At 42.6% G+C, this 16,627-nt stretch overlaps 1 long non-coding RNA gene across 1 annotated transcript; it reads right to left on the minus strand.

The window, feature by feature from the left end:
* Window positions 1-5,566: 5,566 nt before the first annotated feature.
* Window positions 5,567-7,973, minus strand: LOC146300680 (uncharacterized). The gene is made up of 2 exons (XR_014729455.1): window positions 7,094-7,973; window positions 5,567-6,361 (listed from the first exon to the last, which is right to left on the minus strand). It is a non-coding gene; the product is annotated as an uncharacterized LOC146300680 (long non-coding RNA).
* Window positions 7,974-16,627: the final 8,654 nt, after the last annotated feature.

Here is a 16,627-nt window from a genome sequence, read left to right on the forward strand (position 1 = left end):
TTGACCAGTTGGTGGCGCTAGAGTGCTCCAATGAGAGACATGAAACTTGGTGAATATAAAGAGGGGACTGTGCTTAATAAGTGTGCCAAATTTCACAACTTTTTACCATACGGTTCTAGGGGCTGCCATAGACTCCAATGACTGAAGAAGTGTAATAATAAATATAGCTGCAAGCAGCAATGTGGTGGCCAAGCAGTCAAATGACCCATAAAACACTTAAGAAATCCTCAGAACAGGGTTCCGAGGGCATGTAGCAAGTTTGGTGTGAATCCATCAAAGATTTTCTGAGATACGACCCAACTTCCTGTTTGCTGGCTTAATTGCACATTTTGACTCCCTGTACCGGGCAAACGGTTCTGAAAATCAAAAAAATCACGTGAAACCCTCTGTGAGGCTTGGTCTGAAGATACTCTCTGCCAAATTTGGTGAAGATTGGACAACATGTGTAGGAGGAGTAAAGAAAAAACGTTTTTCAATTAATTCAAAATGGCGGCCGGATCAATTCGGCTATTATCACAAGTTATCATGTATCACATAGGGGATGTCCCAACATATCATGAGACAAAGGAATCACTTAATAAAAGCAAACAAATCAACAGTTATTGGCCAAAACACATTTTTGCTTCCTGCGGGCACGCCCAGTGATCACATGACACCAAATTAATTGGACAGCCTCAAAAGAGGGTTCCGAGTCATCATATTAAGTTTGGTGTTGATTTCTCAAAGATTAGCTGAGATATGACCCAACTTCCTGTTTGGTTGCTTTGTTGCCGATTTTGATTGGCTGTACCGGACAAACGGTTTTGAAAATCGAATATCCTTTGATAACTTCTGTGAGGGTTGGTCTGATGATAATGTGTGCCAATTCTGGGGAAGATTTGAAAAAAATAAAAGTAGTTGAAGCGAAAAAACGTGTTTCCTTAAAATTCAAAATGGTGGAAAATCTTTATAACCGGAAATTGACGTCATAGGGTGTGTTGAACTCGTCTTGAACCAGGGAATCCAATGGTACCTCATTTTTGAAAATCGGTCATACGGTTCAAAAGTTACGTGTGTAAACACAAGTCCAACTTTGACCAGTTGGTGGCGCTAGAGTGCTCCAATGAGAGACATGAAACTTGGTGTAAGTATAGAAGTAACTGTCCTTAATGAGTGTTCCAAATTTCACAAAAAGTTATCGAAGGGTTCTAGGGGCTGCCATTGACTTCCATGGTACAAGAATAAAAAATATAACTGCAAGCAGTAATGGCGGATTCCTCCAAACACTGCGAACCATTGAAAAATGTTTATTCTTGACAAATTGTAACTGTATAGAAAAATGTATGCTGCAGAATTACCAATGGCATACCAAATCTGAAATGCAATACCATCAAGATCCACAAGGGCCTTTATTTCAAGCCAGTAAGTGAAGGAAGGGGGCTTGGTGAGCTTATCCATTCCAGAAAGCCTTGTATCTTTATGCATTAAGGCGTGGCCTGTAGCGCCACCTATGGGTAATGGTGGGCCATTTGTGGTGCGGTAGTTACTCTTGGCCTATCCTATTAATGTTTCAGGATTTTAAAAACGTTTTACCATTGCATATAAAATCGGAAATGCAATACCAACAGGATCCACATGGGCTGTGGGTAAAGTGTGGTAGTTACTCTTGGCCTGTACTGTCAATGTGTCAGGATTTGGAGACCTTTTTACTATTGCATACAAAGTAGGAAATGCAATGACACCAAGGTCCTCTGCTGATATTCAAGGAATGAGTGGGGGCTTGGTCAGCCCACACAGTCCTGATATGTTGCGTGTGTGTCTTGCCAAGCCCGCGCGTGTCAAGGGAAGAATGAGTGTGTGAGAATTTGGAGCATGCGCGGGGAGGAGCAGGGGACACATTTCATTGTAAATTTCCCTAGAAATTAGCCAAGCATGCATGTTTCAAAGATTCACCAAAAACCGGCCTTTCATCTTAGAGTCAACTTTTTCTCAGATTTGTGTATTAAACATTCTCAAGAGTCTTCATATGAACTTGTTTGACTGGCTTACATGTAAAGCATTGCGAACCATTGAAAAATGTATATTCTTGACAAATTGTAACTGTATAGAAAAATCAATGCTGCAGAATTTCCAATGGGATACCAAATCTGAAATGCAATAACATCAAGATCCACAAGGGCCTTTATTTCAAGCCAAGAAGTGAAGTGCTTTAATCTTCACAAGAAGTGAAGTGCTTTGTGCTTTAGGGCGTGGCCTGTTGCGACACCTATTGGTAATGGTGGGCCATTTGTGGTGTGGTAGTTACTCTTGGCCTATACTATCAATGTTTCAGGATGTTTTTAACTTTTTACCATTGCATACAAAATCGGAAATGCAATACCAACAAGATCCAAATGGGCTCTTGTTAAAGTGTTGTTGTTACTGTTGGCCTTTACTATCAATGTTTCAGGATTTGGAGAACTTTTTACCATGGCAAACAAAATCTGAAATGCAATACCATCAAGATCCACAAGGCCTTTGCAAAAGACCAAGGAATGACTGGGGGCTTGGTAATCCCACACTCTCCTGAAATGTTGCGTGTGCGTCTTGCCAAGCCCGCGCGTGTGTTAAGGGAAGACCTATGTGTAATAGTGGGCCATTTGTGGTGTGGTAGTTACTCTTGGTCTATACTATCAATGTTTCAGGATTTTTATAACTTTTTACCATTGCTTACAAAATCGGAAATGCAATACCAACAAGATCCACATGGGCTTTTTGTTAAAGTGTTTCTTTGCCTATACTATCTATGTTTCAGGATTTTGAGACCTTTTTACCATTGCTTACAAAATCGGAAATGCAATACCATCAAGATCCACATGGGCCTTTTTTTCAAGCCAATAAGTGAAGGGAGGGGGCTTGTTGAGCCTATCCATTCCAGGAAGCCTTGTATCTTTGTGCTTTTGGGCGTGGCCTGTAGCGCCACCTATGGGTAATGGTGGGCCATTTGTGGTGTGGTAGTTACTCTTGGTCTATACTATCAATGTTTCGGGATTTTTATAACTTTTTACCATCGCATACAAAATCGGAAATGCAATACCAACAAGATCCACATGGGCTTTTGTTAAAGTGTTTCTCGGCCTACACTATCAATGTTTCAGGATTTGAGACCTTTTTACCATTGCATACAAAATCGGAAATGCAATACCATCAACAGCCACATGGGCCTTTGCTAAAGACCAAGGAATGAGTGGGGGCTTGGTCAGCCCACACTCTCCTGAAATGTTGCGTGTGCGTCTTGGCCGCGCGTGTGTCAAGGGAAGGCTGACAGTGCGTGTCCACTGCAGCGACGCGATGCGAGCGACAACAAGTTTTCCATTCATTTTCTATGGAGTCAGGCGAATCGCTTGCGTGGTGCATTGTGGGTAGCGACGCGACGCGATTCAAGCGATTCGAGTTGAGATTTTCTCAACTTTATGCTAATGAGGAGCGATTTTCGCTAGCGATGGCCATTCGGAGTGTTTTCTTGTTTCTCGTAACGTAGAAACCATGGTAAACATTTCTAGCTTTCTAGGTTTCAAACTGGAGGAGAAACTAATTGTTTGTGTGGCTGCTTACCCAGTCCTGTACGATACATATCTGTATTCGTACAGAGATATTAATACAAAAAAACGATGCATGGCGCAAGGTTTGCCGAAGTTGTGGGTGCTTGTACTTTCAAATTCAGTTTAGTCACATTACGTAACTTCGTTCTGTCCTAACTAGTTAGCTAGCCGGGCTGAAACTCCCTATCGTATCGGCAGATTAGCAGAGATTGAGGAATATAGAGTAAAACGTTTTTTTTACATATGTCAACGTGTATGTCTACAGTATTAAACAGTTTTATATTTTGTAAACAAGTTGTATTTTGATCGATGTTGCAACTACGTAAACCCAAGTCTGCACACTTGGCCATGACAACTACAACAGTGACTTTAGAGAACTACATTCTACATTAATCTGTTTGAAACGCCCCCGAGCGTGGTGAACTGTGGGAAGGCAAGCGATGGCAAGCGATTCGCGTCGCTGCAGTGGACACGCACTGTGAGTGTGTGTGAGAATTTGGACCACGCGCGGGGAGGAGCAGGGGAGACATTCATTGGAAATTTGCCTAGAAATTAGCCAAGCTAGCATGTTTCAAATATTCACCAAAAATCGACCTTTCATCTTACAGTCAACTTTTTCACAGATTTGTGTTATGAACATTCTCAAGAGTCTTCATATGAACTTGTGATTGAATCAGAGAATCACTTTTTGACTGGCTGATGTGTAAAGCATTATTTTAGCGGTAGCGATAAGTTCAATTTGCTTTACATCAATCATTTTTAGAGATATGAATTTGCCTTTGCACATGGTAACATGTTGTAGTTTCTTCCATCGATATACCAAGTTTAGTGTTGATATCTCAAAGATTTGCTGAGACATGACTTCACATCCTGTTTGGCGGCTTTTCTGATGAATTTGATTGGCTGTACCGGACAAACGGTTGTGAGGATCAAAATTATTTTCGATATCTTTTGTGAGGCTCGGTCTGAAGGTCATCTCTGGTAACTTTGAAGAAGATTTGACAAGAATTGTAGGAGGAGTAGGCTTTCAAAGGTTTTTGATAAAACCGGAAATAGCGGAAAATCTATATAACCGGAAATTGACGCCATGGTGTGCGTTGAACTCGGCTTGATCCAGGGAATCCAATGGTACCTCATTTTTGAAAATTGGTCATACGGTTCAAAAGTTGCGTGTGTAAACACAAGTCCAACTTTGACCCGTTGGTGGCGCTAGAGTGGTCTAATGGGAGACCTGAAACTTGGTGTAGGTATAGAATGAACTGTCCTTAATGAATGTGCCAAATTTTACAAAAAGTTGTCGAAGGGGTCTAGGGGCTGCCATTGACTCCCATGGCACTAGAATAAAAAAAAAAAGAATAAAACTAACAATAACAATAGGTTTCCTCCTTACGGAGGAATCCTAAATATAGCTGCAAGCAGCAATGGAGGGGCCAAGCAGTCCAGAGCAGGACATGGCCTCCATAGCACTTGCGCAACAATTAAGTCACAATAACCTGTTGCACTCATGCAACACACCTAGTTTGGTTGAAATATATGTTTGCGTTCCAAAGTACTGAGTGTTCAAAGTGTTTTTTCTGGTATAACACCACAGGCCTCCTCTGCTCCTCGTGGGAACGATGGAACCCAAGTTTGGTGACAATCGCACAAATGGTTGCTGAGATAGGCTCTTGCGTCTCGTTTGGCGGCTTCGCCGCTGCCTGAGTGTATGACACTTACATAATTGTGTGGTTAATATAGAATAGCAGACAGATATAAATGTATTGTTTAAAAGTTAAGACCATTCTAGTGATGAATGAGAAAACAGGCTAAAGCATTTAGAATGTCAAGATTCATTTCACATCACCACTTCTCAAATACCTTTGCATTCAATAAATTGCATCTGAAAATAACGGACACCACCACTGAAATATGCATTTTATGTGTTCAATAAAACACACACTTTATTTGTTTTGAACATTAAACTGTGAGGGGAATGATATCTCAGCAAAACAACAAACTTTCTACTGTAAATAACTGCAACGCAGAAGATATATAAATGCATAAACTCAACTGCAATCCCTGTTGAGAAAGGAGAGGGAGAAGACAGGGAGATAAAGAGGCAGGGGGAAGACAACACCAATAAACACATCCTTTTCCATCTACGCCTTGTCGCGATACTGGTCACACTCAGATGACTGCCAAAACGGAAAACAGTTCCTATTGCAAAGCAAGCAAAGTCGTTTGCCATTACATTTCGGCGCGCAAGAAACTACATTTGTTTTATTTTCAGTCCTATTTTTACGATCATAGCCATAGCATAGCCAGGCAGTGGTTCTCAAATCTGTCCTCAAATACCACCTGTTCTGCATGTTTTAGATGTTTCCCTGCTCCAACACACCTGATTCAAATGCATGTTTGTTACCAGGCTTCTACAGAGCTAGATAACGACCCATTTATTTCAATCAGGTGTGTTGGAGCAGGAAAACATCTCATATGCAGGACAGGTGGTACCTGAGGACCGATTTGAGAACCACTGTGTTACAGGATTTTTTTCCATTCTAGGGAATATGGGTTGTGTGAAGTGACGACAAAGGAGGGACTACAGGTTTTAGCATAATAATCTGATTATTATGAGTATTAGTCTTATGGGAAACAGAAACAAATAATATACATTGATACATACCCAGATGATGTTCCTGGCTGGGTATCTCCTCCTCGTCCTGGTCTTCCTCCAGCAGTTCCTGGTTCAGTAGGTCCTCCTCCTGTGTGGTAATCAACAGTCAGCTGCCTCCTCCTCTTGCAGGGATAGTCTTCCTTCACCTCTACAACAGAAAAAAAATCACAATCACAATTAGTAGCCTGCAGTGTGTTCTTCCCAAATCCGATAAACCATAACGTTGAACTGTGGACAGCCCTTTCACACCTTCCTTGCGAAAAGTAAGATACAAACATCCTAAAATCACGTCTGTATGATGGATAGCTATCTGCAAAAATATAGAAGGATGTTTCATGACATGAGAAAATCAACAAGCTAAACTTATCCAACTGCAGTAGCACACCAGTTTCCAGGCAGTTCTGAACCTACCTATCCCAACCTCAGGCAAATGTACGGAAGCAACAACATTGGTCCAAAAAGTTATTGATCTTTAGCTAAAATATGACATAGTATTGCTAATAACTATTTACTTCACACACACAAAAAAGTTGATATAAGAAGAGATTTGCTGCTTGCCTGTCAACAAGCACCGATTGGGTGAAGTCGAAAAACTAACTAGCAGCGTAGTTACTCCTCCGCGTAACTATCAAGGTTTTACTATATTCCACAATCGGCTAAATTGCCCAAAAAGTTATAAATATTTAGCTTAAAGTGTACATGGTGGTCCTAGCTAATGTTTATTATCCAGGTTTCCCAAAATTAGCTAAATCGTTCTTCTTTTTGCTCACGTCACTCCAGTCCTAGTTCTACAAATAAATGCTTCGTAACTAAAACATTTGACTTTTAATTTGAACAATGTTGACAATATTGATAACACATGTAAAGAAACTTGTCTTACGTCGTATGATCGACTCAGTTTTCAAAATGAAGCAGTAAATCCAACTCTTGCGGTGATCTTATACCATACCATAGATATCCTTTATATGTCTGTACGGTCAGAAATAGGACTCTACCAGCAGTTTCAAAAACGTGTTTGTTTGGTTGCCACGGTGATTGTGCAGCTAGGATTGCTAACAAGCTGGGCAGACAGAATAATATACATTTACCTAGCATCCACACCTCAAACAAGTTAACCTAGACGCAAAACTATAAGTCCAATCAAAAAAATTAGGATATTTTCCGAGACCCAAGACTCTGCCGAAACCAGAGATGTCCTTTATATGTCTGTGTGGTCAGAAATACGACTCTACTGGCAGTTTAGAAATCGTCTTCCTTGTGCTTTTTCTGAGAAATGTGTCCCTAGATTTTACATTGGTCTCTAACGTGTTTGTTTGGTTGCCACGGTGATGGTGCAGCTATGATTGCTAACAAGCTTGGCAGAGAGAATAATATACGTTTACCTAGCATCCACACCTCAAACAAGTTAACCTAGACGCAAAACTATAAGTCCAATCAAAAAAATGAGGATATTTTCCGAGACCCAAGACTCTGCCGAAACCAGAGATGTCCTTTATATGTCTGTGCGGACAGAAATACGACTCTACTGGCAGTTTAGAAATCGTAGTCCTTGTGCTTTGTCTGAGAAATGTGTCACTAGATTTGCATTGGTCTCTATGGGGCGAGAGTTGGACTTTGTCTCGCTTTCGTGGGGCTCTGAAAAAATGTGTAAGTCTGTTGGATTCCACAGACAACTGTCTACGACCAACACATAATTAGCTATCTATTGATCCAAAAATGGAGCATGAAGAGTGAAAATTGTGGCAATGCTGGCAAACTAGAAATAATTTTGGAACCTGATTTCGAAGCTCCCCTCCACTCTAAGCGTTTCAGTCAGCACTCTAGACTCTCACATAGACACCCATGTAAATCTCAGAAACGGTTTGAAAAACTAATGAAACATTATAGGTGATATGAAAAAAAGTTGAAAAGATATCAAAAGGCTGAATTACAGAAAAAATAGTTTAGGGTTTTGTCAACATTTTAAAGTTTAAATGGTGGCTGTAGCTGAAAGATTGAGGAAGAAGAAGGATTTGAAGTTTAAGAGGATTGAGAGGATTTGAGACAAAAAACCATGTACAAAATATGATGAATATTGATATTTTCCATGAAATCCAAAATGGCGGCCGCGTCTGCTTGACCCCTAACAATAGGTTTCCTCCTTACGGAGGAATCCTAATAATACTACCAATTACAATAGGTGCCTCGCAGCTTCGCTGCTTGGCCCCTAATAATAAGAAAAGGTAGAATCACTTATGTGGCTTCGCCGCTTCGCGGCTTGGCCACCAATAAGAAAAGGTAGAATCACTTATGTGGCTTCGCCGCTTCGCGGCTTGGCCACCAATAATAAGAAAAGGTAGAATCACTTATGTGGCTTCGCCGCTTCGCGGCTTGGCCACCAAATATAGCTGCAAGCAGCAATGTGGTGGCCAAGCTGTCAAATGACCCATAAAACACTTTAGAAATCCTCGGAACAGGGTTCCGAGTGCATGCAGCAAGTTTGGTGTGAATCCATCAAAGATTTGCCGAGATACAACCCAACTTCCTGTTGGCTGGATTAACGGCAAATTTTGACTGCCTGTACCGGGCAAACGGTTCTGAAAATCAACAAATCGTGTGAAGCCCTTTGTGAGGCTTGGTCTGAGGATACTGTCTGCCAAATTTGGTGAAGATTGGACAACATGTGTAGGAGGAGTAAAGAAAAAACGTTTTTCAATTAATTCAAAATGGCGGCCGGATCAATTCGGCTATTATCACAAGTTATCATGTATCACATAGGGGATGTCCCAACATATCATGAGACAAAGGAATAACTTAATAAAAGCAAACAAATCAACAGTTATTGGCCAAAACATATTTTTGCTTCCTGCGGCCACGCCCAGTGATCACATGACACCAAATTAATTGGACATCCTCAGAGTAGAGTTCCGAGTCATCATACCAAGTTTGGTGTTCACATCTCAAAGATTTGCCGAGATTTGATCCAATTTCCTGTTTGGTTGCTTTTTTACCGATTTTGATTGGCTGTAGCGGACAAACGGTTTTGAAAATCCAATATAAAAGTAATGCCTGAGTGAGGGTTGCTCTGAAGATGATGTATGCCAATTCTGGGGAAGATTGAAATAAAATTGTAGGAGGAGTAGGCTTTCAAAGGTTTTTGATAAAACCGGAAATAGCGGAAAATCTATATAACCGGAAATCGACGCCATGGTGTGCGTTGAACTCGGCTTGATCCAGGGAATCCAATGGTCCATTTTTGAAAATCAGTCATACGGTTCAAAAGTTACATGTGTAAACACAAGTCCAACTTTGACCCGTTGGTGGCGCTAGAGTGGTCTAATGGGAGACATGAAACTTGGTGTAACTGTAGAAGTGACTGTCCTTAATGAGTGTGCCAAATTTCACAAAAAGTTACCATATGGTTCTAGGGGCTGCCATTGACTTCCATGGTACAAGAATAAAAATTAAAAAAAGAATAAAACTAACAATAACAATAGGTTTCCTCCTTACGGAGGAATCCTAATAATACTACCAATTACAATAGGTGCTTCGCTGCTTGGCCCCTAATAATAATAATACCAACAATTACAATAGGGCCCTCCTGATGGAGGAACCCTAATAATAATAAAACTAACAAAAACTATAGGTTTCCTCCTTACGGAGGAACCCTAATAATAAATATTGCTGCAAGCAGCGATGCGGGTTCCTCCGCAAAATGGCAAATATTATAAACATGTACACTGTAGAAGATCGAGACTTGGACATCAAGAGAGCAAAACTACTTCATGTTTGGCCAACAACAATAAGCTGAACGGGGGTTTGAAGTCATGAGCATAAGGTTTCAAGTCAGTGTCTCTAGCCTCTCTGCTACACACCAACTGCTGAGATTTTATGATTAGTAAGGGCTGAAAGTTAACAAACTTTCCATAAGATAATGAAACTCTTCTTGAGTTGATCTCTTTCCAGTCTCTCAGTCTCAGGCTAGAGCAGCGTTCATATTCAGCTCCTTGCAAGAATAGCCTGTGACGGTTCAGCAGCCAACTCTCTGGTCCCTTTAAACTACCCAACATACACAATCATGGTGACCAACAAGATTATAATAACTAACCAACAATAACATTACAAACATCTAACTGAACGAACACAACAACTGAAATCCCTCGCAAGGCTAGTGTAACCAAACAATTTTCCACAAGTCTTTGCGTTTTTGGACATGCCGCACTGCATGCTGGGTACCCAAGGGTGCTGACGCTGATTATCTAGCAGTGCTCCGACTGCGTGATATGAGTATTAGTTTTTTGTCAGCTTTGGGACAAAGGTTAAGAAACGGTTGACATTTCAAGGTTAAATTGCATGAAATTGTGCACGGTATTTCAGAATGATGTCTGCCTGTTTAACTAAACAAGTAATCAAAATTATGACAGGCCAAGAGACTGTGCCTGGATTCGAACCTGTGACCTTATGCTTTGCAGTAAAATGTTTCAACCCATTGAGCTTCCCTCAAGGCTGAGAAATTCTGATCAGTTTCTGTCAACAACAAAAAAAACTTTATATCCTGTAGCATGAATTGTTTGATTCAGCCAAAGCTTAAACAGCTGTAATTCAATGAACTTTTGACATATCAAGGTGAAATTGTGCATGGTACTTCAGAACAATGTCATCCTGTTTAACTAAACATATATTCAAATTTAAGACAGACTCAGTGTGGCTGGATCCGAACCTACGACCTTATACTTTGCAGGTGCCAGCTCGTTGAGCTATTCTCAGTGTTGAATATTGGGATGTTCAGTTATTGTAAAAAAAAGGCTGTTTCTCCAATGGTGAGCATTGTCAGATTTGGTCCAAGTTCAAACAGCTTTAATTCAGTCATATTTTGACATATCAAAGTGAAATTGTTATGGTACTTCAGGGGCGTGTCACCTTAAAGTCTACTAGGTTTGAAAACCCATCATTGAAAATGACATTTGATTTAGTGACACAAACATATTGAGGCAATGTGGACATTTATATAAATACACCCCTTTCCGCCATTTTGTATTTTATTCAATTGCTATAAGTAATCCCCTTGACGGAGGAACCCTAATAAAACTGACGAAAACACTAGGTTTCCTCCTGACGGAGGAACCCTAAAAATAAGATTAACTATAATAGAATATTTCGCAGTGAATACAACAGTTTAAATCAGTTACCACTAACCAACAAGTCTCCAAGCAAGAATCCTTGTGATCCTTGAGGAAACTAGCATTGGGTTCAGCAAACCATTCCTAAGTACCGTTATACTCCCGGAACGTGCGTCTTGAGCCTTCTCTTGAAGGTGGAGAGACAGTCTGTGTCTCTGATGGAGGTGGGGAGTTGATTCCACCCCTGGGGGGACAGGTGGTGGTGGGACCACCAGGCGGTTGTCTGAAGAAGACCGTAGGTGGCGGGTGGGTGTGTAACGCTACAGGAGAGACTTGATGTAGTCGGGTGCAGTCCCGTTCACTGCTCGGAAGGTCAGTACCAGGATCTTGAATCTGATGCGGGCCGTGATGGGTAGCCAGTGGAGGGAGATGAGGAGCGGGGTAACGTGGGAGTGTCTGGGTAGATTGTAGACCAGGCGGGCCGCTGCGTTCTGAATCCTCTGAAGAGGGTGGGTTGCGCATGCTGGGAGACCGGCGAGCAGCGAGTTGTATTAGTCCAACTTGGAGAGGACAAGTGCTTGGACAAGCAGCTAGGTGGAGTGCTCAGACAGGTATCTCCTGATCTTCCGGATGTTGTAGAGGGTGAATCTACACGACCGGGAGACTGCAGAAATGTGGGCCGTGAGGGAGAGCTCGTCATCCATGGTAACCCCAAGGTTCCTGGCAGAGGATGAGGGGGTCACCGTCGCAGATCCTTGGGTGATTGAGAGGTCGTGGGAGATGGAGGGTTTGGCCGGGATGATAAGAAGTTCTGTTTTGGCGAGGTTCAGCTGGAGATAGTGCTCGGTCATCCAGGCGGAGATGTTTGCGAGGCAGGCCTCAATCGTAGCTGAGATCCCCGGATCGGTCGAGGAAACGACAGATACAGCTGTGTGTCGTCAGCGTAGCAGTGGTAGGAGAAGCCATGGGAGGTCCAAGTGAGGTGGTGTACAGAGAGGAGGGGTCCAAGGACGGAGCCCTGTGGGACACCAGCGGAGAGCTGGCGAGGGTCCATAAAAGGAGAAAACCAAGCGTTTTTCCCCGGGAAAATTTCACTGGATGTATCAGGGGGAATAGAACGGCACCCTGGACATTTTCAGCCTAACCAATGTTACATACCCTATTCGGAGACCTTCAGGAACAGTGTGAAATACCCCAAAAACCCAGTCAATCACCCCTTTAAATGTTTTCATACTTACTTGGTGAGTAATGTTATATGTTTCTCAAATGGTTATAATACTGCTTAGGGTACAATGTCATCATGTTTATGTTGTTTAACTTGTAAGGCTGCTTCCCACCTCTCATATGCTAAAATCTGGAGTTGCTGGACAGAGTCTCTACTTGATGGGTCTCACACTTCATTGTGTAACTTACTGTTGCTTTGCTAGTTATATGTTGATAAGTAAGGGTCAAGATGTGGTCTGATTGGTTGTTATACAGATCATAGTTGAGTATAATTGGAACTGTGAAGCATTGTTCTTTAGATTATTGATCTCCTGAGGGCTTCTCCTCAGCTCTGGCTTCTCCTACTCCTTCCTCACCTCTCACTCTATCGCTCCGATCTACAATAATCATGGTAGAGTAGGTAAGATTGAATTCCTTCACTTTGTAATATGTTTGCCTTGTAATTGATTTAATTCATCTGCAATGTTATTAAATATCTATTTTGTTAAACTTTGCTTTGTGTAACGGGTGTGAACCTGTGAAACTCACTCCTCGGGTATGTAACAGGCCAACCACGTCAACGAATCGCTAGTTTTTCTTTGGCGTAGTTGGTGGTGGTCACGCTTGGCAAGTTGGAGGTTGTGCGTTCGAGCCCAGTGAGTGGCGAACGAGCCTTGTCGTGATGTAGCATGGCTACAGCTGTTACACTCTCTACTTGGCTCTCAACGAAGGCAGTCGCATTTTCTTTCCCTCTCCTCCCCCTGACCTTCCCTGCTTGCTTCCCTGCTTGGCTTCTATCCTATCCTATCTATTGTCCTATTCACAGAGAAATGCTCTGAAGTTTCAATCATTTGGATAGTTTTTGATGATATTACTCAAAATCAAATACTTCTGATTGGGGCAAACTGGATCGACTACAACCACTAAAAGGAACAACCTCTCAAAGACTGACCACAGGCAAGCAAGCTTAAGCTTGTTCCTTGTAGAACTATGGCTTGCAAAGACTGCAAACAACTTACTCAGAGGATAGTCGAACTGGAGCTAAGAGTCAGAACCCTCTTAGATATCAGAAAGACCGAAGACTTTATAGATTCCATGCTACCTAGCCCGGAGGCTAAGCTACTGGCTAATGAGCCATCCTTGGAACCAGCTTTCTTTCAACCGGATGAGTCATGGCCTGCTCTCGGCTCTAAACCAAAGAGGCCCAGCGCCGCTTCTACCTTCATCGGAGTTGGGACTGTCACCAAGGATAAAAAGCGAGGCAGAGACTCTTCCCACATCACCTCTCCTCCTGTCCCACTCAGAAACAGATTTGAACCACTGGGAACTTTCTCTCCCTTGTGTGTGGAATCCAAGTCAAAGAGGCACAGGAGTACTAGCCACGCAGCTTACAAACATGAAGGGCCCAGATCGCCGACACACCATGATGGTAGCTACTACACACATGCAAATCCAACACATCATCGTCTGCTGCGACCGGGAGTCTCCCATTTTACTCCAAGCCCCTCTAGGACCACTCGGGGCGCTGTTCGACCCCCTATCAAGCCTAATCAGACAACAATACCACAGGACTATCAAGATCCAAGGTATGCTAAGACTACCCACAGCCCATCAGCACTTAGAAGAGCTAACGCTGCTAGCACTAAAGAATCTACTGCTAGCACTGATACAGTGGTTAACCTTGGTTTAGCACAAAGTCCTATCTTTGCTAACCCAAATAAGCTAAGAACTGGCTCCGCAGCTACTGATAAGGCAAACACTAGAAATACAAACACAACACCACATATGACCACTATCTTGATTGGAGATGCCATGACAGCACATGTTAAACTGGCAAAGACAGAAAATATTTGTCTTAGCAACACATCTGTCGAGGAACTGTCGGCAGAGGTACAAACAATCCTCAACAATAAACCAAACAACCCTAAGATTATCATCCACACTGGCTCGTTTGATATCCTACACAAGAAAACTAGCACTGAGATACTTTCACAGAAACATTTCACCCAGCTACTGAACACACTCAACAGATATCAAGATGTGTGGACCGATTGCATGCTTTCGCAGAGGAAAAGAAGCCTTCAGTCGACTACTATCTTTCAACACATGGTTGGCATCTGTCTGTCTGGCACACAAACTGACATTTATCGATAATTTCAATGTGTTCTGGAACTGTGCAGACCGTTTTCAAGCTGACAGACTCCACCCAAACCGTAGAGGATCTCGACTACTAACAGCAAACATCAGTCACGTGCTCCTGACCACAAATCAAGTTTCTCTCCCTATCCCTGTTGTGTCTAAGCTGACTGACGCATCCCAATCAACCTCCCATGGAACAGAACATTCAAACAGCCTCCTGCAAGGTCATGGGTCCTGCACAGATCTTTACCCCCCAGATTAACTCCCTTGTGATGGAACAGCTCAGTGTCATAGACTTTCTCCAAGAAACGGTACTCTAGGACAGCCACCATGCTATTTTATTAGACATACCGGTCATCATCACAAACAGAAAATGGCATGGTAAAATGCATGGTTACAAACCTGAAACTAGTGTTAGAAGTCACAGAACTATCCATATTCTTCCAACAGATTTATCAACACCTGTTTTAGCTGTTAATACCCCACAGATGAAACTGGCCCTTCTAAATGTTAGATCACTAAATAACAAAACATTTCTAGTTCCCGTTGAACTAACCAACTCAACGCTCTTGACGGATTATCTTGGTTGGCATAAACTATTCACGTAAGTTAACTATAATGTCTCACGACCACTCACTTTGTCCTACATGTGCCATTTTGTTCGATAAGTTGACTCTGTTAGAGAGTCGCGTTCAGTCGCTTGAGGAAGAACGTATGCTAGTAACTTTAGATGCGACTGGCGCAACATCACAGACAGGGAGTCCTAGCGTGAGGGAGAACTCAAGTTTAGCCCCACCGGTTTCACCTTTGCAGCATGGTGGGAGTGGGACTCCTCAGACGTTAGTGATCGGTGACTCCATCACTCGTAACATTAGATTAGAGCAACCAGCGACAGTTTACTGTGTACCGGGGGCCAGAGCTACCGACATAGAAGCTAATCTTAGGGTGCTGGCTAGCACTAGGGCTAAGGCAAAGGCCCAAGCTAAGGCACATGGCGCACGCACTGATGATAGGTATGAGAATATTGTCATTCATGTCGGCACCAATGATGTAAGGCTGAGGCAGTCAGAGATCACGAAGGTTAATATAGCTCGGGCATGTGACCTTGCTCAAAAGATGAGTCGGCATCGAGTAATAGTCTCTGGCCCACTACCTGTTAGTGGGACTGACGAGATCTACAGCAGGCTTGTCTCTCTCAACCGCGGTTTGGCTCGCTTTTGCTCAGAACAGGGTTTAGGATTTGTAGATAATTGGTCTCGTTTCTGGGCCAAACCTGGCTTGTTGAAAAGTGACGGGCTCCATCCTAGCTGGAGAGGTGCTTTTCTTTTGTCTAGGAATATTGAAGCTATTTTAGAGCAGGCCTGACACTCACTAGAACAAGCCGGGCCACAGTCTCTTAGAGAGTCTGATAGATATGTTGATAGGCATGTTGTGAGCTGTTGGGGGCCCGATAGCTCAGCTTGTAGTGTAGCCAGCGTGGATGCTGATGTTGTTTCTCCCATTGAGACGGTGTCTGTCCCCCGCCATTTTTCCAAATTCCGGCCCTCAATTATTAGGAATTATACCAATTTGATATGTATTCAGCCTTGCTCCCCCGTTGCTCTTCCTACTAAGTTCTCTGATAGCAGTGCCACCTTTTCAGAAGGATTACCTACGTCTAAAGCTGCCAAAAACCCATACTGGAATGTTGGGCTCCTAAACATCAGATCTCTATCCCCAAAGGCCGTTTTGATTAATGATCTGATGTCTGAATGCAACCTGGACCTGATTGGACTCACCGAAACCTGGTTAAAACCTGAAGAATATTCCTCCCTGAATGAAGCATCGCCTCCGGATTTTGCGTACTCACACATCCCTCGTGTCTCAAAGAAAGGTGGCGGTGTTGCTATGATATATAAAGCTAGCTTCAACCTTAGCCTAAAATCTGTAAATACCTTTAAATCATTTGAGATAATTTGCATGAAACCACCAAC

This window comes from Hypomesus nipponensis, chromosome 2, assembly GCF_054491055.1.
Source record: "Hypomesus nipponensis isolate SF chromosome 2, ASM5449105v1, whole genome shotgun sequence".
In the NCBI taxonomy this organism is placed as follows: domain Eukaryota; kingdom Metazoa; phylum Chordata; class Actinopteri; order Osmeriformes; family Osmeridae; genus Hypomesus; species Hypomesus nipponensis.